At 47.2% G+C, this 23,974-nt stretch overlaps 1 protein-coding gene across 13 annotated transcripts in view; it reads left to right on the forward strand.

The window, feature by feature from the left end:
* Wwox (WW domain-containing oxidoreductase) overlaps positions 1-23,974 on the forward strand; it is a 927,977-nt gene that overhangs the window by 383,062 nt on the left and 520,941 nt on the right.

Genomic DNA, 23,974 nt, shown 5'->3' on the forward strand with positions numbered 1-23,974 from the left:
GGGAGAGAGAAAGAAACAGAGATAGAGAGAGAGACATAGGGAGACAGAAAAAGAGAGAGGGAGAGACAGAGACAGAGAGAGGGAGAGAGAAAGAAACAGAGATAGAGAGAGACAGAGACAGAGAGAGACAGAGAGACAGAGAGAGGCAGGCTTCTATCTTAACTACCTCGCTGTTCTCCTCACTTATCCTCTGAACTGCTATTTCTAACAGATGGATTGACCAGCATGGTAGAACCCATACTTATGGGCACTTGGATCATACACATTTGAACTGAATTTTTAAAAAGTGAACGTAGGGGGCGGGATCCTGACCCACTAGAGCAGGGCTTTGATTTGAGATTTGTGCAGGTACACAACATTTGTAACTGGAAGGGCTGGCCAGGGCTTGAGGTGGGACAATGGGTGGGACAATGGAGCCACTAAAGAATCAGAGGCAGAATTAAAATCTGCACGTGACTAGCTTTCCAGCCAGTCGTGAACAGGTTCATTTGTCATATCCTGGGTATATAAGGCTTATTTCAGAATAAATTCTGGGGAGCGTTCAACCTGATTGAATCCGCTCTGAGCTCCTGTTAATATATTTGTTCTAGTCAGTTACACTCAACAGCTGTTTAGACAGAATATCACTTTTCTGTCTTATTCGCAGTAATGCAATCCCCCCTTTAATCTCCTCGTGGTTTCCCATTAAGTCATGATGCTCGCTTCAGAGAAGCTGAATCAGTTTCAGATTAACAGATGAACTGTTGCTCGCATCATCTACAATTGTGCGTCTACCTCGCGCCCGTCTCCTAAATCACTCACTTGGCAAGTAGCAGGACACCTGGGCACTCCTGAGCGCTCCCTTCAAGAGCCCTCATTAGGAGACAAAGCCACTAGTCTGCAAGGCAGCGAAAGGGAGTCATTTGTGACAAAGAAGTGAGGCTACATTTGTAGAATCACTGCAAGTAAGCATCAGGCCTAGGAGCGAAAGGAGAGTCCAGGGCAATCCGCATCAGGCAAACACCCGTTCCATACCCTGTGGAGTACATGTCAGCTATTGAATGTATGAGATGGACGGTCTTCAGTAGATTTGTATCTGACTAGGCATTGTAATAAAAGGCACAGTGGATCAGAAAATAAATGAGAGAATCAAGAGCTAAAAGGAAGAGGAGGGGAGAATAAAAGAGGCAAGGAAAGACAGGGGAGGGAGGAGAGGAAAGAAAAATGAAGCAAGGTCTGTTTCTTTAATTCCATAGCCACAGGGAAGCCATCAAGACACATCATCCATAAATACTTGAGATTGAATGAAGTTGCCTCATATAATTTTAATCTTGATTTCAAACAAAAGTTTCAAGTCTTTTTTTTTTTTTTTTCAGAGCTGAGGACCGAACCCAGGGCCTTGGGCTTGCTAGGCAAACGCTCTACCTCTGAGCTAAATCCCCAACTGTTTCAAGTCTTTTAAATGATCTTAAATGTTACCTTCTTTCTACCCTAAGCCCAAAATAATAATGCCTGTATATGATTACCTAAATCCTCTTTTTGGACATCCCGTTAGCGTCTCAGAGGAACAGAGCAGGCATGAGCATTTGGGAAACACAGACACCAAGCTTCAGGCTAGACCAGGATCCATAAGTGCATCAGGGCTAGATGGTGAACTTTGGGCTTTGGGTTCCCTAAGGTGTCTGCCATTGCTAGGAAATCCCAGGGCACAGTGAATGCAACCACTGGTAACACATCAGTAAATTGTCATGAGCATGTGACAATAAAACTTTATTGATAAAACAAGCAGTGAAATGGATTGGACAGGAGGATGTGATTTCCAGTTAGAGAGACCAGCCCCTTTCCACAAGGCAGCAACAGCAGGGAGATGCTGAAAACCAGATTGGAAGGGGTCCAGCCATCCTCTCCTTCATCCCGTCTCACTCCCTTTCTGGTGTGTTGCCTCCAGTTCCTTACGGAAGGAAATGAAGTCAACGTATCATGTTGATGGAGATACTTACATCATTGTTGATCGCAGCACTGTTCGCAAGGCTGAGGCTGTAGACATAGCCAAAGTGTCCATCACCAGAGGAATGGGTGGTGCAGATGCATGATGGGATTTTTTTTCCCTGGCCATACAGATTTTCATTTGGTGGACAATGAACGTAGCTGGAGATGGTCATATTAAGTGAATTGTCAATCTCAGGAAGACAAATGTGGCGTGCTCTTCTCACTTAGAGATCCATAAAATTTTGTATTTACAGATGACAAGAAGTGAGGCTGTCTAGGGGAACAAGGGGCACTACAAAGAGGCAGGATAAAGAGTGTGTAAACCAGGTGCAGGGAGTTCTGCTCTGGGTATACTTCTATTAATGTGTGCCTGAAAATGGCCTTGTGTAATTCAGTTTAGGGCAATTAAAAGATATAACAAGGGTAGAAAGGTCACCAGGGGTGTCCTTCAAAGATGCAGTCACTCCTCGTGCGGACTCCAAAATCCGTAAGTAAATGTGATCTGTAGTTAAAGCTGAGCTTGCTTCACCTCTTTGCCCCCCAAAAGATTGTCCTTGTAGCATCTTTCTAATGACGCCATCTTGGCCTGTACGCTAACATCTGACTTACAGGAAGCCATCAGTTGGCACAAAAATTAATTTTGGGATCCAGGAGAGGAGGAGACACCTCTGCACCTTCCACGGTGTCTGAATCCTAAGTGCAGCTAAGCAGCTTACACAGTTATTTTAATAGCGAGCAGTGAAACAGTGTTTATATTCTGATAGTTTTATAATCTAACTCCATGTTGGATGGTTACTGTCATTGACATGAAGGAATCACCCCTCGGCTGACAATCCTGTGTAAGAGAGGCAATGGAGAGGGGCTGGAATTCCACTAATCTTAGACCATTGGGAGGCAGGAATGTTCTGCTTCTTGATTAGAAATGGCTGCTTAAGAAGGGCCCTGTGTGACTTCGATTTTCATTGTGTCATACTTGTGCATGCCTGTGTATGCAAATGGAGGCCAGAAGACCACCTTGGTCTTCTTCCACAAAGCAACCTTGTTTATTTGAGGCAGAGTCTCTCAGGACATTGGCACTGCTGGTTAAGGAGGAGAGTCAGCCGGTAAATCAGCCAAATCTGCCTCTGCCTCCCCAACACTGGGATGATAAGCCTGAGCCACCAGCCTACAGTTTTTAGTGGATACCTCTGGTCTCCATGCCTGTGAAGCAAGTACCCTAAGGACTGAGCCATCTTTCCGGACAAGTGGAAGAAGATTTTTTTTCCCATGATGTCATTACTTTCTCATGTAAGAAAGCGGGTTTCAAATGAATCGGTGGGTCTTTCATTCATTCCTCCATTCATTCACACATCAGTTATTTCTTCCTGCATTTTCTTCCTTCTCCTCTTTTCTTCCATTTTAACAGGCCTTACTCGTTTTTTGTGTGGTGAAGCCAATAGGTCAAAGATGACTGACAGGAAAATATGGTTTGTTCCACACACAGTTCTACACACAGACCAAGCATCCTTTCAAGCCACAAGAGCCACACAGGAAAATACAGAAGGAAGCTGTGACAAGGCAGAGCAGGCAGACTTAGGTTTGGGCCATGTCGCTGGTCTCTGGGATACAGGGCTTGCTATGTGGTTGGTTAGTACCTGGCCATAGGCTGAAAGGGTGGATGGATGAACAGTGGGCTGAATGTGAGAGCCCTGTAGAAGAGCTGGATGGCTCCCTTGGTAAAACCCTGAATGAGAACTGGCTTGCATCTGGAAGGTGCCCTCATGGGTAATTTATTTGCCATGTCTAGGAACTGACTGAGGTCCCAGTAAAGAAGGGAGATGTGACTGTGAGCTTGGGCGATGCTTTAGGAGAGTTAGACTGCCCCCAGTAGAGAGAGGGGAAGAAAGTGGCCAACAAAAGGAGCTCCAACTTAACCTTGGACAGAAAGTGGTTTCCTATGGTTCAGGTGAATGTGGGAGCAGGGATCAGGGAAGAAGAGAAGGGTGGACAGAAACAGCTAAGACCTTGAAATCTAGCACGCTGACTTGGTGGTCCTTACTAGTGTTGTTGAGTATGGCTGTATCTTGACATTGTTTACTTGTTTATGTTTTTCCTACTGCTGTGATAAAATTAGGGACACAGTAACTTAGGGGGACCAGGTTTATTCTGACTCACGGTTCCAAGGGTAGAATCCATTAGGACAAGAGTTTGAAGTGGCTGGTCACGTGGCATCCAGAATCAGGAAGCAGAGGCAGATGGGTGAATGCTATGGCACCCAGCTCTTTCTCCGTTTTCCTTTTACACACTTCAGGATTACACTTAGGGAATGATACTGCCCACAGTGGGCAGGACATTTTCCTATTACACACTTCAGGATTACACTTAGGGAATGATACCGCCCACAGTGGGCAGGACATTTTCCTTTTACACACTTCAGGATTACACTTAGGGAATGATACCGCCCACAGTGGGCAGGACTTCTGACCTCAATGAACACAATGAAGACCATTCCCCATAGATACTCATCTCTGAGGTTATTTACGTCCTCAAATTAGCAACAATAACTACCACAGGCTCCTGTGGCTATGTGGAGAACTCTCACCTGACTGAAATTGAAACGCAGGAGTTTGAGAGTTTCAGTTTCCCCTTAACTTAGCTGAAATTAGTTTAGCTTACAGTGAGGCATCTGGAGAGGTGGAGTCCAGTAACCTCCAGGAGGACTTTGAGGAGTTGGGAGTTTTTTTCTCTCAGGATATCTGAGAAGCATTGTTTAGGAAGACAATGGATCTCAGTTTGAATCATTTTGTAGCATCTTCTTGCTACACTGTAGGAAAGCTATGGAGGTGTGTTACTCCAGGCTTTTGCAGCAGAGGAGGTGAGAGGACCTGACCAGCAGATGGGAGAAGAAGATAGGGATTCTTGGGGCTCTCAGTGCCGATTCCATAAACCCGATAAGCTGAAGTAGCTTTGGTTGATGGGTTCGCAGCCATAGTATGTGCATAAGTAAGGCTGGGTATAAGCCAAGATGGACTGTATGTAGAATGTATGTGTACCTCATACGTGAGCTTTCCCACCCAGAATATTCTTGTGTGCCCCTCTAATAAAGCCATCTCATCCTGCACACCACTGTCTGATTTATGCAAAGCCATCTGCTTCCATGCAAGTTTTATTCGGGATCCAGGAGTGGAGACGCACATGCACACCTGTCTCTGAACAAAACACTTCCAAGACAATCTTGTTTGGTCTTTCAAACCATAATGTCAAGAGAGACTGCCGGGGTGACAGAGGGCAATCCACACATGGTGCCCGGGGACTAGATTACTAATCCTTCTGTGCCTGTGAATCACACTGGGACGCTTGGCTCCCAGAAATCCCCGTGCTCACCCGGAGCGCCTGACTCTGCACTGTGACCCTGTGCTTTCTGATGATGAGGTAGGGGAGAGAGGAGACAGGAGAGCAACGTGGCCCCAGAGACATCCTCTCATAGAAACCACACTTCTTATCAAAGCCCTAATTTTTGCTGAGTAAGCACCTCCTCCCCACCAAGCAGACTGACCAGGAATAAAGGGGACCCATAAAGTAGCTTGTGGCTCTCTTGACATTTTAGGTCCCTGGGGGAAGGGAGACATCAGTAGGGATGAAGGAGACTTATGAAGAGAACCTTTCCTGGCCTTTCTGTTTCCTGTTTTCTCTCCCCTCACCTTTAGTGCTCATATGAGTTGCTCTAAGTTGGTTTAGGACAAGATCCTGCTATGCAGCCATGGCCAACATCAAACTGTCCTCAATCCCCCTGCCTCCCCTCCCCTATGCCAGGCTTGCAGGTGTGGACCACTCTGCCTAAGCCCTCCTTTCCCCCATTGAATAACTTTTAATTACAGGCATACTTATTACTATAAATTGGAAGAAGAAGACGAAGAAAAAAAAAACAACAATCCTGTGGTTTGTTGGACCTCCGTGGAGACATGCACAGTTCTAAAATTAAATGTGCTCTCCTACACCGTCTGGGGAAGGAGGCATTTTTCAGGCAAACCATAAGAAAGGAAAGCTAATCTCTCGCATCCGCTTGCCCACATCTCGATACGCTTGTCTTTAGAATTACACACTGGCACATTACTGTTGAATGGTAGGAAGGCAGTGGCAGATAGCAGGGGAAAGCAGATGTCTGGACCTACGACCTCAGGAAAATGACCTTGCATTGCACCTCAGTTTATTCACCTGAAAAATGGGGTCAGCAGCACTGCCTGCACTTCCGAAGCTCCTTCGTGCCTTTAGGAAGATAACGTGGAGACGGGCCTTTTACACATACACCCCACCACATTCATGCCATTTATCTTATTATCAGTTTTACTATCATTGCTCTTGCCCCCCAGCAGGGCAAACTTTCCTCTTCGGGCTAAGAACACCCCCTCCCGTAATTCTAGAGCACTTTCGTACAAGGCAATTGTACGAGGAACTGGAGCCAGCTCTTGCTTCTTTGAGTTCAACTGTGGAGGCCACAGGAGGCCTCTTCTGAGAGATGCCAAAAGGAGAAAAATGGAGATGCCAGCATCCACAAACGTTATCCCCGTCCCTGCAGAATCGTGACATCTCTGATCCCTCCAGCGTTGACTGCGGGATATTTATTATTCAGCGATAATAATAAATCGCCCCTTATAAAATCCAGGGAATCGAGTGTCGCGGAGGGGAGGAAGGGGAGAGCCGTGAGAGTCAGAGGTCCAGCCAGGCCCAGGCTATTAATCACCGCCCTCCATTATTTCTCGAAGATTCATTCATTGTTCCATGGGTACCTAGAGGGTCAATTAGAGACCACAGACAGGCTTTTGCAAAGACACAGGAGGGTCAATTAGACCCGCCTTATAGTTTTCTGCTTTACCAGCAAGTGCCAGCCCATTGCACATCAGACTCCGGGAGCTCGGAAATAAACATGGTGTTTCCCTCCCCCCCTCCTTCAGAGAGAAGGAAGAACCGGACAAGGAGAAACGAATGAGGGTAGTAACCGCCCCGTCACACGGGGCTCACAGGCAGTCAGGCTGTGGGTCCGTGGGAGCCAAAGGGATTCGGTGACCAACTCAGACTTGTGAGGAGCAAAGTTCTTGTGGGGTCAGAGGCTCAGGAATGGTCAGGGAGCTTCCATGATAGAAAGCTCTCGTCCCTTATCCGAGGTGGCTCATTTATCTTAGGTGCCATCTTAACCGTGCAGGCTTGAGGGCCCAATTATAAGCCATAGCAAACAATAGAAAGAGGACCCGAACCCATGATGATTTGAGCCGGGAGAGACTGGCCTGACCTGGGCCTGAGTCTCTGTGCCCGCCATAGCCGCTGTTCGCGTTTAGGAAGAATTTGCCCAATGTCATACACGTATTGTTTTGCACTATTTTCTTAGGGTTCTCCCTGAGATTGGCAGCACATTTACGTCTCGCCACTGATTACAATAAAACAAAAGAGAGAGATCGTTCCCAGTAAGGAGGAGATGAAGGGCTAGGCCTGCATCTTGGAGGTAGAGCATGTGGTTAGCATGTGTGAGGTACTGGGTTTGACTCCACAATACAAAAAGAAGGGCAGGGAGAACATGGAAGAGAGAGGATCCCCGGCCAGCACCCCCATCTACTGCTTTTCCACGTAGAAGATTACACATTGGCTCTGCCCATTCCTAAACGTTCAGTCTTGTTAACAGAGTGAAGGAGCTGTTCAACATCACTACCACAACACTCCTCCTCTTCCTCCTCCTCTTCCTCCTCCTCCTCTTCCTCCTCCTCCTCTTCCTCCTCCTCCTCCTCTTCCTCCTCCTCCTCCTCTTCCTCCTCTTCCTCTTCCTCCTCTTCCTCTTCCTCCTCTTCCTCCTCCTCCTCTTCCTCCTCTTCCTCTTCCTCCTCTTCCTCTTCCTCCTCTTCCTCCTCCTCCTCTTCCTCCTCCTCCTCTTCCTCCTCCTCTTCCTCCTCCTCCTCTTGCTCCTCCTCTTCCTCCTCCTCCTCTTCCTCCTCTTCCTCCTCCTCTTCCTCCTCTTCCTCTTCCTCCTCTTCCTCTTCCTCCTCTTCCTCTTCCTCCTCTTCCTCCTCCTCCTCTTCCTCCTCTTCCTCCTCTTCCTCTTCCTCCTCCTCCTCTTCCTCCTCCTCCTCTTCCTCCTCTTGCTCCTCCTCTTTCTCCTCCTCCTCTTCCTCCTCCTCCTCTTCCTCCTCTTGCTCCTCCTCTTCCTCCTCCTCCTCTTCCTCCTCCTCCTCTTCCTCCTCTTGCTCCTCCTCTTCCTCCTCCTCCTCTTCCTCCTCCTCCTCTTCCTCCTCCTCTTCTTCCTCTTCTTCTTCCTCCTCTTCCTCCTCCTCCTCTTCCTCCTCACCACCACCATCATCATCACCCTCATTTTGACCTTGAGGTCCTCTTGTTCTGATGCACCTTCACACAGGATCTTGAAGTAAAAGAGAAACACTCTTCACATATGAGCCACCAGTACCAGCTTTAGTGATTTCCCCACCTCCATGCCCCACCCTCCCCGCCCTCCAGGGTGTCAGTCACTGCTTCTTGCCTCTCTGGTTTAAAAGTCACTCAGTGCCTTGCAGCAGCACTGTTGCAGGAGATGGGGATCCAATACAAAACGAAAGAAGTGAATCTCAGTGTTCAACATTCGTGGAATGTGGGAGCCCTTTGCATGCTGGGCCTGCTACACAGGAGTCATTTGTCAGGAATGGATCTCCAGGAAGGCTATTGAGGACTTCAGTTGAACAGTCTAATCTGGTGACAAATGGAGCCATGGCCCAAATTTCCAAACTGCCCTCCCCCTTCATCACTGAGACACACGTGTATATTTCTCTAGGACAGTGATTTGGAAAAGGCTGCGCACACAGTATGCCCACCATAAGTGCTTGTTGACTCAGGGAGTCAATATGGCCTGTATGACCTCCATTCCTGACCTCGGTGATGTTCTTCTCCTGCAGCTGCATTGACCCCAGGCTGCTGCCCCTGGACCACCTTCTGATCTCTGAATAACGGGCAAAGTGATGCCCCATGCCTTGGGTTCTCCGTCTCCTAGCTTTACATTCTGTATCTATGGGCAGAGAAGAATCTTAACGTCTGCCGCCATGTTCTCCCAGCTCCTTCCCCACTGCTTCTCCCTCTCCTTCTAAAACCTCTGTTCCTGCCTCCCTTCATTCTCGTCCAATGACAGGCCTTGTTTTAGCTTGTCTGCCTTCAACTGCATAATGACATCAACTGACGCCCAGATGGTCATGATTTCTGGCTCTCAGAGGACTTTTACTTGACCTACGAAAGAATCTTTCACAATGTATTGTTACTGTTTGTGTGTATATGATGTGGGGTAAGGAAGACCATGGGAGCGGCAAGGCCAACAAAAACAGGCTTGGGTGGCAAATTTGTTATGGCTGCCCAGATTTTTCTAAGGGAAATGAATGAATTGCTAGTATCTTAGACTTTATAACAAAACTAGGAATCCCTTCATCTCTTAAAAAAGGCCTGATGTAATGTAGCTGACCTTTTAGTCTGGTACTGGTTGGGTGGGCTTGAGCAGCCTCTGCCCCTGTCTAGCCAGACATGTGCCTTCTGGTTTTCTATTCCATGTCAGACCCACTTCCCTCTTTTTACAGTCTGTGTGACCTCTTGGCAGGATAATGTGTCATAGTCTGTAAGTGTTCCTACTCACGGCAAGCTGTAACCACCTCTTCTAGGCTCTCGGCACACCAGCCTCCAATTCACTGAGGTGACTTCTGCCTCAAACACCTTTTTCTGGGCTCAACCTGTGTATACCTTGAACGTCTAGGACTTTGTATGGATCTGTGCATCCCTCTGCCTGGAATGTTCTATCCATAACTAGCTGTAGTTCTTCCAAAGACTTGCTGGACCTATACTTCCTTCCTTCCTTCCTTCCTTCCTCTTCCTCCTCTTCCTCTTCCTCTTCCTCTCCCTCCTCTTCCTCCTCCTCCTCTTCCTCTTCTTCCTCCTCTTCCTTCTTTCCCTTTTCTTCTTCCTCCTCCCCCTCCTCTTCCGCTTCTTTCTCCTACTCCTCTTCCTCTTCCTCTTTTTCCTTCTCCTCTTCCTTCTCTTCCTCCTTCTATCCTCCTCTTCCTCCTCTTCCTCCTCTTCCTTCTTTCCCTTTTCTTCTTCCTCCTCCTCCTCTTCATCCTATTCCTCCTCTTCCTTCTTTCCCTTTTCTTCTTCCTCCTCCCCTCTTCCCCCTCCTCTTCCTCTTCTTTCTCCTACTCCTCTTCCTCTTCCTCTTTTTCCTTCTCTTCCTTCTCTCCCTCCTTCTATCCTCCTCTTCCTCCTCTTCCTTCTCTCCCTTTTCCTCCTCCTCCTCCTCCAGACTCAGCCAGGCAGGTTGCCATCCTCTGTTGTCCCCACAATACCCTCTCCAGCCACAGGGCTACTGTGATAGCTGTTTACTAACCTGCTGGGCATCACATACTGCTACCCTAAGGTAAAAAGCCATTCTGCTCATGGTCATATCCTAAACATGTGTGTGACAAGAGATACAGTTGAGTCTGTCGGGAGCCCAGCATGGGTGAAAGAAAGTGGTGGAGGAGTCAGGAGATAGACACCTGGCACCTCCCAAGTCCTAGCGTATGTACATCCTCCCTTCATGGTAAAGATCATCAGCAGTGACTTTTAAGAATATTGTGACATCTGATGTAATAAGGGGACTGGACTGTTTTGCAAGCTTCCCTCTGTCCTCAGCAAAGAAGGACGGCACCCGCTAAGCTGTTGAGAATAGTGAGAGTAAATGGGACCTGAGGCCAGCGCCAAGGCCACATGTAGCTAAGACACCAACACAATTGGGGGTGGGCGTCAGGAGCAGCGTCTTCCACTGGGGAAGACATCCTCCAGACAATGAATGAGTGGGAATGACTTCACCTACTTCCCCTTCCTCACGAGGATTCCTGCATCACCTTGGATCTAGAAACATGTGTCACACGTGTCACACGTGTCAGGAAGCAAGGGCTCTGGGAGCAGTGTGGTCAGCAAATGGACACTGGCATAATTCATCATGTGTGTCTGTTTTGTGTATTCCACGAAGATTTCCCTTTTCTTCCTTTTTGGATCCTTCTCCTTGAGGGAAAGCCACTTCTGCCATGAGCTCCTCAATAGAGTGTTCTGCCTAATGACGTTAGCCATATGGATATGGACAGGAAGGCTCTCTGCCCATCCATCTCACAGAACGCAAGGTCCCACCCGACCTGCTCTCCACCCTCGGTGTCTCATGTGACTCACTGTCCGATGCAGAAAGTCCAGTTCCCAGCTTCCTCTCCATTTTTCTGTTTTGTCTGAAATAACTTAGATCTCAGGAGTTTGCTGCTGTTACTTTGCTTCAGAAAAATGATTAAGCTGTGGTCTTTTTTTGTGTGTGTATAATTTGGTTATGAGGAGACATTTACAAAGCCGTTCTTCCCTTCCCTTCTCTCTGTAGTTTGATAGATTACATGAGGAGGGATGATATTTTTATGTACAAATATCCATTGCAGAGCTTTTCTGTACATAGTAACGTAGAAGAAAGCACATTCTTTTCGAAGCCTAAATGCTCAATGCTGTTGGGCTATGAGGATGTCCCCACTTGATTGGCATAGGAAAGGAATGTCACTAGCTACTCCTGGCCTGAACTCCCTCCTGGCCAGCCTCTCACCACTGACATGGAAACCGACAGTGATAAGTATTGTTTTGCAACCAATGTTTTCTAAGTAAAAGGAACAGAGCTGTGGTGATTGGGGTATGGGGTCAAGAGTTTTATGCTCTGCAGGTTCAGTGATTGTGAAAGCTAATAAAGATAAAAAATTAAAAGCAAAAGAGACGTTCTACTTAGGGTTCTTTAAGCTGGAGTTCTTGCTGCTCTGTTTGTGCGTCATCACTGTGCAGCAAATCAGCACATACTCGACAACTCCAGCCCCTACTCACTCACTGGCTGCAGTTCTGTAGGTCGAAAGCAGGGACTCGTTTAGCTGCTTTATCATCTCTGAAGCTCATGAGGACCATAAGGTGTCAGCTGGAGCTGCACTCCTTTCTGCCGACACTGGAGGGAAATCCACTGCCACATTCGTCCAAGGTGTTGGTAGGATTTAGTTCCTTAAAGCTGCAAGACTGGGGCTTGAGGTTCCTCTTTTGTCATAGCAGGTGGCTGCCTTCTGCTACTGGAGGCCACCACCCATATCCCCTGACACTCCAGGAAAAGCAACAGAGACTCATAGATGGAGTCCCTTTAATGTATGATTCTACCTTTTGGGTTGAATCCCCCTCACTTTCTCAACGCTGCTGTCTGAACACAAATAGAAGGACTTACATGATTTGGACATAGGGTTTGGAAAATCTATTTAGAACAATGCACTGACAGATCAATGCCTGGGAGAACCTATGTGTACATCATGGACTGGGTGTCCTGGAACCATAGAGTTTCACCCGCAAAAGCTATGTGTGTTTGTATCTGTGTGTGCATGTGCATGTGTGTAGTGTCTGTGTGTATGTGTGTGTGTGTGTGTGTGTGTGGTATGTGTTGTGTATGCGTGTGCATATACAGGTGTGTACATGTGTGTTTGTTGTGTGTAGTGTGTATATATCTGTGTGTATCCTGTGTGTACTGTGTCCATGTCTGTTGTGTGTAATGTGTGTATATCGTATGTGTGTGTATGTGTGTGTGTGTGGGTGTGTATGTGTTCACTTTGTGGAGGTGTGCAGGAGCATGTATGTGCATGTGTCTGTGATAGCCAGAGGAAAGTTTTTGATGTTCTTCCTCAGGAGCCGGCCACCTTGAATTTTGAGGTGAGATCTAGTACCCCGATCTCTTTGTTTGTGGTCACCAGCCATCCTCAAGCCCTCTCCTGTTTCCACCTCCTCAGTGCTGGAATTACAGGTGGGCACCACCATGCCTGGGACCTAACTCAGGCCTCGATGCTTACCAGGCAAACACTCTACTGACCAACACACCTCCTCCTCATCCCTGACTTAATTTTAAATAACAAAGCAAAGACTGGCATTTCAGAGACGGGAAATGAAGGAGGTTTTTATACTTGAAGATGATGCCCTGTAAGGGAACTTAGGGAAAGCACCCAAATGTAGTCAGAGGCCCAATAGTGTGAAGACCTTCAGTTGTGCAGCACACGTGTGACCCCACCTGAAAAAGCAGAAAAGCACGCAGGGAAAGGAAAGGTGAGTGTATGGCCACGAGCTGGGACCACTGAGTAAGTGGATGTCACTTGCTAGCTCTGTGGTGGCAGAGATAGGCTTTCCACAGATGCCCTCCTGTCTTCCTTTTCTGCTGTGCTGGCTAGGCATGGAGCAGTGTGAGGAAGGAGGTAAAATGAGCCCCACAGAGACTTGGCATCTGACCTCTACCATGTCACCCTTGCACAGTGCTCTTCTGAGATATGACTTCATCTCAACCCCTCCCCCCACAATTACGCTTGAACTCCCAGTGCAGCCATGTGACATCGGTGTCGGAACTGGCAGGTTCATCCCACACCAGTTCATTCACACCCAGGAATGGAGGTGCCTTTCCTTTGTTCTATTCCAATAGAGGACCAGCCAGGCCTGGAAGGAGTGCTCGAGGAGGGAAGTACTCCAGGGAGGGAGGGAGTCCTCCAGGGAGGGAGTACTTGAGGCATCTAAAGTACTTGAGAGTGAGTCTGAGCTTGGAAACTCATCGGGCTAGGTGTGTCTATCCCCATGGGACCCAAGGCCGCATGACCAAGGAGAGCAGTGAACCCAGCCCCACACAAAAACCTAAGCTTACTTAAAACATGTGATAGTTCTGCAGTTTGCTCTGCAAACTGATGGCACAATTCTGGACTGAGATCTTCACAGATTAATGGCTTTTTGCAATGTCAAAAGGTCTGCCCAGGCATTCCAGTCACGCCCATTGGCTCAGGGAAGACCATGTGGAGGGAAGCTGACTCTTTAGTATCCTAACACAAGAGCAGGAACCTGGCCTGGCCTTAGAGTCCTCCCATTTAAAGCCTCTCACAACATGAGAGAGTCCCCAGACAAGGAACCACAATTGGTTAATTACAGGAAGACAACCTCACACACTCAGTGGCTCCTCTTGCTTCTCACCCTACCACACACCACCAAATCCTTCAGAAGAGGATTACAGATGTTTTCTCCACCCCCCTATTCCTCCCTCTATCTCTCTTTCTTTGCACCCTCTGCACTCCACACTTCAAGCTAAATATAATGTATCTGATTTCCCATCATACATACTAATCAGGATTGAAAGTTGTCTTCTGGGGCTTTAAAAAGCTAGCCAAGAGCGGTGCGATTTCTCCAAAAGGATGTCTGCAATCAAGATGATTACATGGGAAAATAAATCATAATTTATATTGCTGAAAATGTCATTTGCAAAAAAAAAAAAAAAACACTCTGACAATGCCTCCCTCGGTCTACTTCTCTGTGTGGGATAAACGCTGCCCTTTTACATCTCTCCCTCTTTCCTTATTTATTTATTTCCTTTTAACGATCTGAATACCTCAGAAGCAACTGCCGTTTTGGGGAGGCAGGAGGTTGTTGGGGAATACAACTGACAAGCTGGAAAGACCTAAATTGAACAATATGAGAGAGTGCAAGGATGTTCTGCATTCAGGATGCACGTGCGTACACGCCGACATCTTCCTGTTGAAAAGGAACTCCCAGCCAGACTCTGAAACCAAAGGCTCTCATCCGCCCACATGCCTTTAAGTCAGTGAGCACACACACCAAGTTATCTAAGAGAATCGATCAGTGATGAGACTTGCTAGTCTCTCTTGGAATTAAAAACTAGCTCCAGTTTTACCCTGGTTGACAAACATCAGGTGAACGAACACCCATAGTTAACACTCGAGGCTGACTAAAAGTGGCCTCCGACTCTCACCCCTCTCCATCACGGGACTACCCTTGCACCTTGGAGTTAACATCTTCCCGTAAAGAACCCTCCAACCTTCACCCCTCGGTGGTCCTGACCAACAGAGCTCTTTCACACACTCTGCTCAAAACCTGTCTAAAGCTGTGGTGTGAACAAGCCTACCAGGTAGCGCAGGCAACAACCAAGGCTTAAAAGTGGAGTTGCCTCGCCGCAGCCTGCTAAGCTCTCGTTGCAGACCTGGTGGAACCAGAGGCTAAACAGGGTAGTCGTTGTTTTACATTTGGGGGTCATTTCTTATACAGTAGAAGTTAGTAAAGACGCAAGGAGGGAGCAAGGGAACGGGGAGCAAGAAGACAACTGCTTCTTCCTCATTACGGTATTCAACTGGACCCTTTGCAAACACCCCGTGAAACTCTCAGGCATGTTGACATCAGATGTCTTCCTTTATTGCCATCCACCTTAGTTGGGGGTCTTACGCTGAGCATGGGACCTAGGCTGGCTGATTCAGAAGTTCCAGGGAATCCCCCTGTCTTTGTTTCTTCTGCGATGAGACTGCAGCCATACTCTGCCCCGTCGGGCTAGGAAGCTGGTCCTGGTGTTCTAAACTGAGGTCCTTACACACATAAAGCAAGAACCTTACCTGCGGAGCCACCCCCCACCCAAGATCGTAGGCCATTCCAAGCATCAAAGGAAACCCTCGGTGCCAGAGCCCTCAGTCCTTATAGACTTTGGGGGCAGGTAAATGCTCTAAAGCAGGAGAGGGGTGAGCTCTGCCTGCCTGGGCTCTGTTGACTTCCTCTCCCACGACTTCCGGGACATGAGCCCCAATAGGACAGGCAATAAATGGAGGTGAGGGAGTCGTGACCCCAAAGTGGATCTTCCTACTTCCTCCTGTGTTCCTGTTGGGGGGGTAGAGATGGCAGTGAGTGGGCACCGACCAGATGAGGAAGGTGACAATTGCTGTCTTCTTGTTACCTTATATTCATCCACTGGAGAAGGCAGAGCTGTAGACGGTTTCCACTGGGGGGCTGAATGGAAGGGAGAGGGGGAGGAACAGCACAGAGAGTGAGTAGGATGGTAACTCTACCAGCGTTGACACAGCTCAGACGCACACTTACTATGGGCTACCCATGTGCCAGGCTCATGGGTAAAACGATGCATTATCTCATGATCCTACACCATGAAGAAGACACCAGGCTCACAGTGGGCTGCTGATTATCCTCGACATGACAGCCATGTGGGTGAAGATCCTGGCTGGAGTTCTTATCACCTCCTGGTCCTTCATAAAGGCTCTACCAGCCACAGGAGGTGTTCTACACCAGGGAGATGGGCCCATCCTGTTATGAGAGCCTCCAAGGCTCATTGCTGTCTCCCACCCATGCACACAAAAGGTTTATCTGATACACATATTACATAGGAATGAAATGAGTGTTCCCACCAGCTCCGGAAAGTTCCACCTGACCCAAGCCAACTTAATCTTCGTTTAAAAAAAAAAAAAAAGAAGAGGAGAGGAGAGGAGAGGAGAGGAAAGGAAAGAAAAAACAGGACCAACAAAATCCTGCAGGATTTACCACCCAAGCCTCCAGCAGGGCAGCCTCTGCCAGGCCCTATAACCAGGCCTAAGTAACCCTGAGACCAGCCTGCAGTCCATCCTACTTCAGATGAAACACGAATGAACCAACTGCCCTGTTCCCAGTGGCTCATGGTGTGTGTGGGAGTGTGCATGAGGTTAATTCTTCATTGTATTTAATGGGACATGAACTGCCCCATTCAATCTTAGGCACTACAGAGCTAGTATGGTAAAAGCTCTCAGATGCAAGGTGCATGGTGGGACTTAAATCTTTCAGAATTACTTTAATATCCCCAAATTAATATTTTGTTATGGTTTTAACTCTATTTTTATTAATTCTTTGAGAATTTCATGCACATAAGCAACGTATTTTAATCGTGTTCATCCTCCCATTTCTCCACCAACTCCTTTCAGATCCCCCCAGTTTATGTCCTCTTTTTCTTTTTTTCTGTTATAACTCACCGAGTTCAATTTGTGCTGCCCATATACTCACGGGGGTGGGCCCATGTGATGGATAGTTTTAATTATCAACTTGACACAACTTAGAATCACCTGGGAAGAGAGTTTCAGTGAGGGATTATCTGCATTGAGTTAGTTTGTGGGCATGTCTGTGGGGGACTATCTTAATTAAGTTAGCTGATGTGTGAAGACCAAGTCCACTGTGGGCAACAACATTCCCTAGGCAGAAGGTTCTTAATTGTATAAAGAGTGGAGAAATTGAACTGAGCACAAGCAAGCAAGAGAGAGTACATGCCTGCCCCCCCCCCTCTGTTCCTGACTATGGATATGGTGTGACCAGTTGTTTAAGGTTCCTAACACCTTGACTTCCCTGTTATTACGGACTGTAACCTGGAACTGTGAGCTAGGGTAAAACCTTTCTCCTGTTTGTTCTTTTGTGGTAGTATTTCATCACAGCTGCAGGGATGACACTAGAACAATTACTTTCTATTATAGATTTTAAAAGATGTAAAACGAAAACAGCTGCAACTTTTCTTATGTATGTGGAGATATCTATCTATATCAATAGATAGATAGATAGATAGATAGATAGATAGATAGATAGATAGAGATTAGATATAGATCTGTGTGCTTGAGTGTGTGTGCATTGGTATGCATTGGTGTGCATGCACATGTATGTGTATGTATGAGGCCAGAGATAACTTCTGGTGTCATTGCATTAGAGCCATTTACCTTGATTTTCTTCCCCTCCTTTAAACGGTCTTTCTCTGGAACCTGGGGCTTGTCAACCCTACAAAGCTGACTAGCCAGCTAAGCCCTATGATTCTCCTGTCTCCCCATCCCCAGCAGTGGGATTACTGGCACAACACCATCCAGGTGTTTTACCTAGGTTCTAGAGCTTGAGCTCAGGTTTACATTTGCACAGAAAGCACTTTACTAACTATACCATGTCCCACGCACCAGATTCCACTCTCTTAAATGACAGGATAACCACCTGCTAGCATAAGATTAATACCAGTGTCCCCATGCGCTTTCTCTGGTTGGTTTTCTACTAGGTTGATATAAAGGCAGTTGTTAGAAGCCACCACTATTCCTTGCACCCTCATGTTCACACCTGAACTCTCACTTTCACCTCCCACCAGCTTTGTGAAAAGCTGAGTGGCTGTGCTTGGCTTGTCCCTCTGGCTTGTAGCAGACATTCCGAGTAGTAAGATTGGATGCACCTGAGACTGGCCCAGTCCAGGAGGGTGAAGCAAACCTCTAGGGGCTCCGAGGAACCACGAAATGCTCACTATTGCAAAAGACCACCTGAAATGCCAAGAGATCTGGGGACTATGGAAAAGGGAGCAGCATGAGCAAAGACGTTCTCTCCTTAGAAAAAAGGGTTGCTCCCACCCTGAAACATTAGATACAGGAAGTGTGCTTTTCTATAAATAATGTCCACGTACATATAACGTATTTGTTCTGACAAGGGTCTCACGTAGCAAGGATAGCTTCAAACTCACTGTGTGGCGGTGAGCCTTGCATTCCTCACCCTCCTGCCTTTATCACCAGTGCTGAGGTGATAGGGAAGCACCTCCATCCAGTCATCTAATAAACCTTTGGGGTACAAAATAACGGGTATTATCATGGCATTGTCTGTGTTTGCCCCAATACCTCCTCCCCTATTTGGCCTCCCCCTCCCCCAAACGGTTCCCCTTCTGCTCCCACCCGAGTCTGTGTGTATGACGCATATACGGGATTATGTATTTGTAAGTCTACCTCCCCCTTAAACAAGCTGACCCATTGTCATTGCATTGAAGCTACTTTTTTTTTTTTTTAATTTCTGGAACTTTCTGTTTTACTTTGCCTTTCCAGTCAAGACAGCTACCGTTGAGTTTGTGGAAAGAATTACCATCTCCGTCCCCTCTCCCCTGCGTACCCTACCATTGGCTGTGTCTTCAAATTTATACTACGCCTTTCGAGGAGCAGCTGGGGGAAGGGGGGTGCGGGCGGCGGAGAAAATGTGAAATGTTAATGCCTCCTCTCCTAACCGCAGCATTGTCAGCTCCGTTTTGTACATATATGATTATGAAGCAATTTGCATTAAATTTACACCTTTTCAAATTTTGAAAATTGCTTTGTTGAGAGAGAATCGCTGCACGTCCCCAATACCGGGCTGATTAATCACAGTTCTGTGGAGGAGACATAACATTTTTATTAAACTCTCAATGAGCAGGAAAATGAACACTTCCCGCACTCACCATACCAATGTCATTAGTGAACGTTTTCATTTACGAAAGGCCTCTCCCTCGTCCCGAACCTTCTGTCCTTCCCGAATTGACCACAGCATCTCCTCTTGAGCAGGTGAGAGACCGTGTTCATAACCGCCATGAAGCTTGTCCACAAGCTCCCGCCACTACCCGATGACCCATCCGGGTCTCAAATGCCCATCTCTTCCTCTCGTCACTTGAGACTCTCCGTGCTACATCTCTGAATTTCATATATAGTCAGGGAAGGTTTCCACCCTGAAGAACCAGCAGGGCCAGGCAGGACTAAAACCCTGAAACACCCAAGTGGCTGGGAGAATGAGGAGAAAAACTGTACTTTGTTGACTGACGCTCATGTGGTTTCTGTAGTGGAGGCTTCTACTAAGGTTGGAGCACACAAGGGACCAAGAGGGGCTTTTGGACCCGGACAGCTATATTGCAATTCAAAGATATGGTTGTGGTGCAGAGAGTGGAGTGGTTTGGTGCAAACATGAGGGTACTGAGTTTAGATCCCAGCACTCACCTGAAAAGCCAGGGGTGATGGTGGACACTGTGATCCCAAAGCTGGAGAGGCAGAGGCAGAAGGATCGCTCAGGTTTGCTGGCCAGTTTTACTCAGTGGTTAACTGCAGACTCTGCGAGAGACCCTGCTTCAAAAGTAGGTGGGGAACAATTGAGGGAGACACCTGATGGCAGCCTCTGGCCTCAACTTATGCACCTCACCTCCTACTCATTCGTTTGTCAGTATTTCGTTTTAGCGTGCACCTTGTTTTACGGTTTAGCGTACATCTTGTTTGGATGCAAACTGTTCGCCTTCATCAGTGACCTCTTTGGCCTTGGTCCTAATCTACTATGTTGAGCTCTAGGTACTCCTGGTGCCTCTCTATGAAGTCTAGGTGTCCTGAAAAGCGTATCCTACGGTTAGAACATGCCCAAGCTCATCAGTCTGAAGGCCCTGCGAAGTTAATGTCAATAAGCAACTAGCCCACAAACACCAGGATGTTAGCATATTAAATAGTTGAGCAATAACAAGAACGGAAGAGGGAGTGGAGAGGCAGGCATCATCTTACATTGTAAGGGGGAGGTTGTCACCAGGAGTAGCCATTTTGGGAAAACATTGGTATTAGCTAGTGGAGTAACAAGCAGCAGTTAATGCTGTCAGTGGAATAGATTAAGGTTAGGAATGTTGTAGTAAAGGGTTCACAATGGCAAGAAACTCAAAACTCCTCAAGGATCTCCGCAGTAAAACGGGGAATACGGTGGCGGCGAACATATCCGCACAGTGACGTGCTAGACAACTGTAAGAATGAATGAAATTCTATAGCCTGCATCAACACAAACATATCTTCCAAACACATTCTACAAAATATGAGAAAACAAGTTACGTGCCATAATTAGCACGGTATGGTTTGATTTACCAGGGTTGTAGAACCCTTAGGCGATACACACTGGCTAGAGGTCTCACATCGCTTGGGACCGGCCTTGAGGTTTTGCAACGAGCTCCAATCCCTGTTCTTGCTCTGTGACCAGATAGCCTCGCGCTCTCTCTGCCACACTTCCTCCATCAAGAGGGAAGTGTCCCCTTGGCATCTAAGCCAAAATAAGCCCTCCCTCCCTTAAGATGTCTTTGCCAGGCATTTAGTTAAGGCAAAGTACATCTGTCTGTTTCCTGCCCAGTCATGCGCACTGGGCTGCAGGCCTCTCTGAGGTTCTTCCCTAGACCGATCGCCAGAAGGGCAAACGCCAATGGGATTCTGTCCTGATGGCACAAACATCCAGTGGTCTTATGCTATCACGTCCTCATGTCCTGAGGTCTTGGGGCCTTGCTTGGGGCCAAGGTTTTGCCTTTCCCATTGCTCTCTCAAAGCCATGCGTTTGCCTACTGTGTGTTGGGAACTCACAGACCAGGATGGAGTTCTGGACCCCAAACACCCCCAAGGCCTTCATCTGGTCTTGATTATCTTTAATAGTAAAAAGGAAAAAAAAATCATTGACTCAAGCTACAGTAATTCTATTTACTTTCAGCCAAATACGGTGAAGTTATCAAACTGTGGTGGCCCCCTTGCCTCACAGATAGAAAATGCCTAGATAAATACAGCGGAGGACATTTTTAAACATGTAAAAAAATCAATTTTCATAAGGTTACATCTTTTTACCTCTTTATATAAAACATGCTGTATTAAAAGAGAGATTAAATTTTACTCTGTGGACTAAAATGCAAACACAAAATTATTTTTTCATTTTTCGGAGCATGCACGGGATTATCATTTATTTATGAGGCTTTTTTTAATCTAGAATATATGGAAATCTTTTCTTGAAGCACAATATAATATTGAATTGGGAATGCTGCCTGACAGTTCCCCTCTCACGCTTGCAGAGAATCATTCTCCTGTATGAATTTTTAAAAGAAACTCCAATGCTCTCTGCATCTCTGAGGGAAAAATGTGGGACACCGTCCCGAGCGAGACACCTTTCCAAGGCTCCCTCCCGTTTTGTGTCCGTCCAACTTTTCTGCCAGAGACGATGCCTCTGCTGTTTTGCAAAAGTCACACAATGTCCACTCTGCCATCTCAGGCTTGAAGTTTCCCCTCGTTGGGCCAGTGAGATGGTTCACTAGGGAAAGGGGCTTGCTGCCAAGTCTGAGGCCTGGAGTTTGATTCCAGGGTCAACAGGAGGAGGGAGAGATCCCACTCCTGCAAGCTGTGCCCCATCCTCCACCTGTATACCATGACACACATGCACGCGCATGCGTGTGTGCGCACGCGCTCGGACACAGACACAGACACACAGACACAGACACACACACACACACACACACACACACACACACACACACACACACGAATGTAAGTTTTAAAAAATGGTTTCAAAAGGTAAACTTGGCGAAGAATTTCCTGCTGCAGAAGACCCTTCTCTGAGATGCAGTATTAGATGTTCATGTCTCCTTTGTACCTTTTTCTTATCCAGAGGCACTGGCCTCAGAAGGATGTTAGCAGATTTTCTTCTAGTGTGTTCTGACGCAAGTGTCCATCTCAGACCCTTTAAACATCAGTGGCAAAGTCTCACAATGGTGATAGCAGGGAACACATGTGTGTGGACCCCATGTCTATGTGTGTGTGTGCACATGCACCTATGCATGTGTGGTAGGCCTTTCCATGTGCACGTGGAGGCCAGGAGTCTGCCTTGGCTATCATCCCACAGGTGCTGTCTATCATGCATTTTGAAAACAGAGTCTCCTTGGCCTACAGCTTCCCAAATAGGCCAGGCTAGCAGGCCAGAAGGCTTCAGGCTCAGCCTCTCTCTGCTCCCCGGTGCTACAGTTGAGAGTATTTACCACCACACTCTGCCTCTTTGACATGGGTTCTGGAGATGGAACCCAGGCCCCACGCTTTCACGGCAATCATTTTACTGACTGAGCCATCTCTCCAGCCGCCGAGAACATCTCACTTCAGCACAAGGTAACACGCACCAATTACAGTGTTGTTGATGCCTTTCTGTGTAATTAGAAATAATCTCATACCATTAGCTTACTCCGCTCACGTTCAATTTTATATTTATGTACTATAAATATGTATGAATAACAAGTTAAACATAATGTATATATAGTACGTTGGCACACATTCCAAATTTACAGAGGCAGAAAGATGGGTAGACACACGGAAAGGCCACCGTTATAAATGGGACGAAAGAAATCCATTCAGACCCCCACTGAAAAAGAAGATATGAAAACATTACCGCATATGATGTCTGCATATTTTTTCTGGCCCTTCATGCTGCCTTGTGAGCAGGGGCGAGGGTGACAGTGGGTACAGGTTGGTCTCCTTTCATTTTCACAGCATCAGCCACTCTACCAGGGGTCATTTGGAGGCAGATCAACATAACACATAAACACTCTAAGTAAATGACAGTGAACGCTGCCAGGCTGGGGACACCTGGGCCTCTGTACTGGAGGGGGCTGAGCCATTTCTTCTCGGAAGAACAGCCACGTGTCTGAGAGCGCTGTGACAGCTCCAATTAGCCTCACGATTCTTCGTGAGCTTTCTTCTTTTCCAGAGACACCACCACCGCCACAAGAGATGGAATATTATATCACACCCCTTCATATGTTGTCCTGGCCTCTCGTGGATTTCTTCCCAGGGGATTTTGGTTGGTTCTTCTTTGCTTTTCTCTCCATTCTATCCTGCCGTATCTCCCATTTTCAGTCTTGTGAGTGTTTTCTTTTTCTAGTGTTTTGGCTTTTATATTATCTGTGTTTAAAACTCGTTGGACTTGGAACACTCACTACCATTGGTGGTGAATGACTTTATCAGTGTGGCAGTTTGAGTGAGAATGGCCCCTACACTCCGCGTCCCCAGCTGATGATTAGGAAGTGTGGTCCTTCCCGAGTAGATGGGGCCTTGTTAGGGGAGGCATATCACTAGAAATGGGCTCTGAGGTTTCAAAAGGCCATTTTCAGGCTCAGTGCCTCTCTTGCAGCTCTCAGTTACGCTTCCAGGCTTCCAGCACGGTGCTTGCTTGACTGCAGCCGTGCTCGCCACCATGATGCTAAGAGACTACCGTCTCAAACTGTAAGCGAGCCTCAATGAAATGCTTCTGTTGTATAAAAGGTGCCTTGGTTGGGGTCTCTTTGCAGCCACAGAACAACCAGTGAAGTGCTTGTTCTCCAGGACCCTGAGTTCGATTCTCAGAACCCACATAAAATGCCAAGTGCGGTGGTCACACAGAATGTCACTCCATCAGAACTGTCAAGGTGACGGGGATCACCTCTATCTCCCGTTGGGGCAGACAGAGGTAGGGGCTGGGAAATACTGGCCCTCCACCTTCTCAGTGATGGTCAGCAAAGAGCATCTACCTTGCAAGGTAGTCTCAGAAATGGAGCAACGGGGCTACATCTTCATGTCTGCAGGGATTCCTGGAACATGAGAAG

This window comes from Rattus norvegicus, chromosome 19 (assembly GCF_021556685.1).
Source record: "Rattus norvegicus strain SHRSP/BbbUtx chromosome 19, alternate assembly SHRSP_T2T, whole genome shotgun sequence".
Lineage (NCBI taxonomy): Eukaryota > Metazoa > Chordata > Mammalia > Rodentia > Muridae > Rattus > Rattus norvegicus.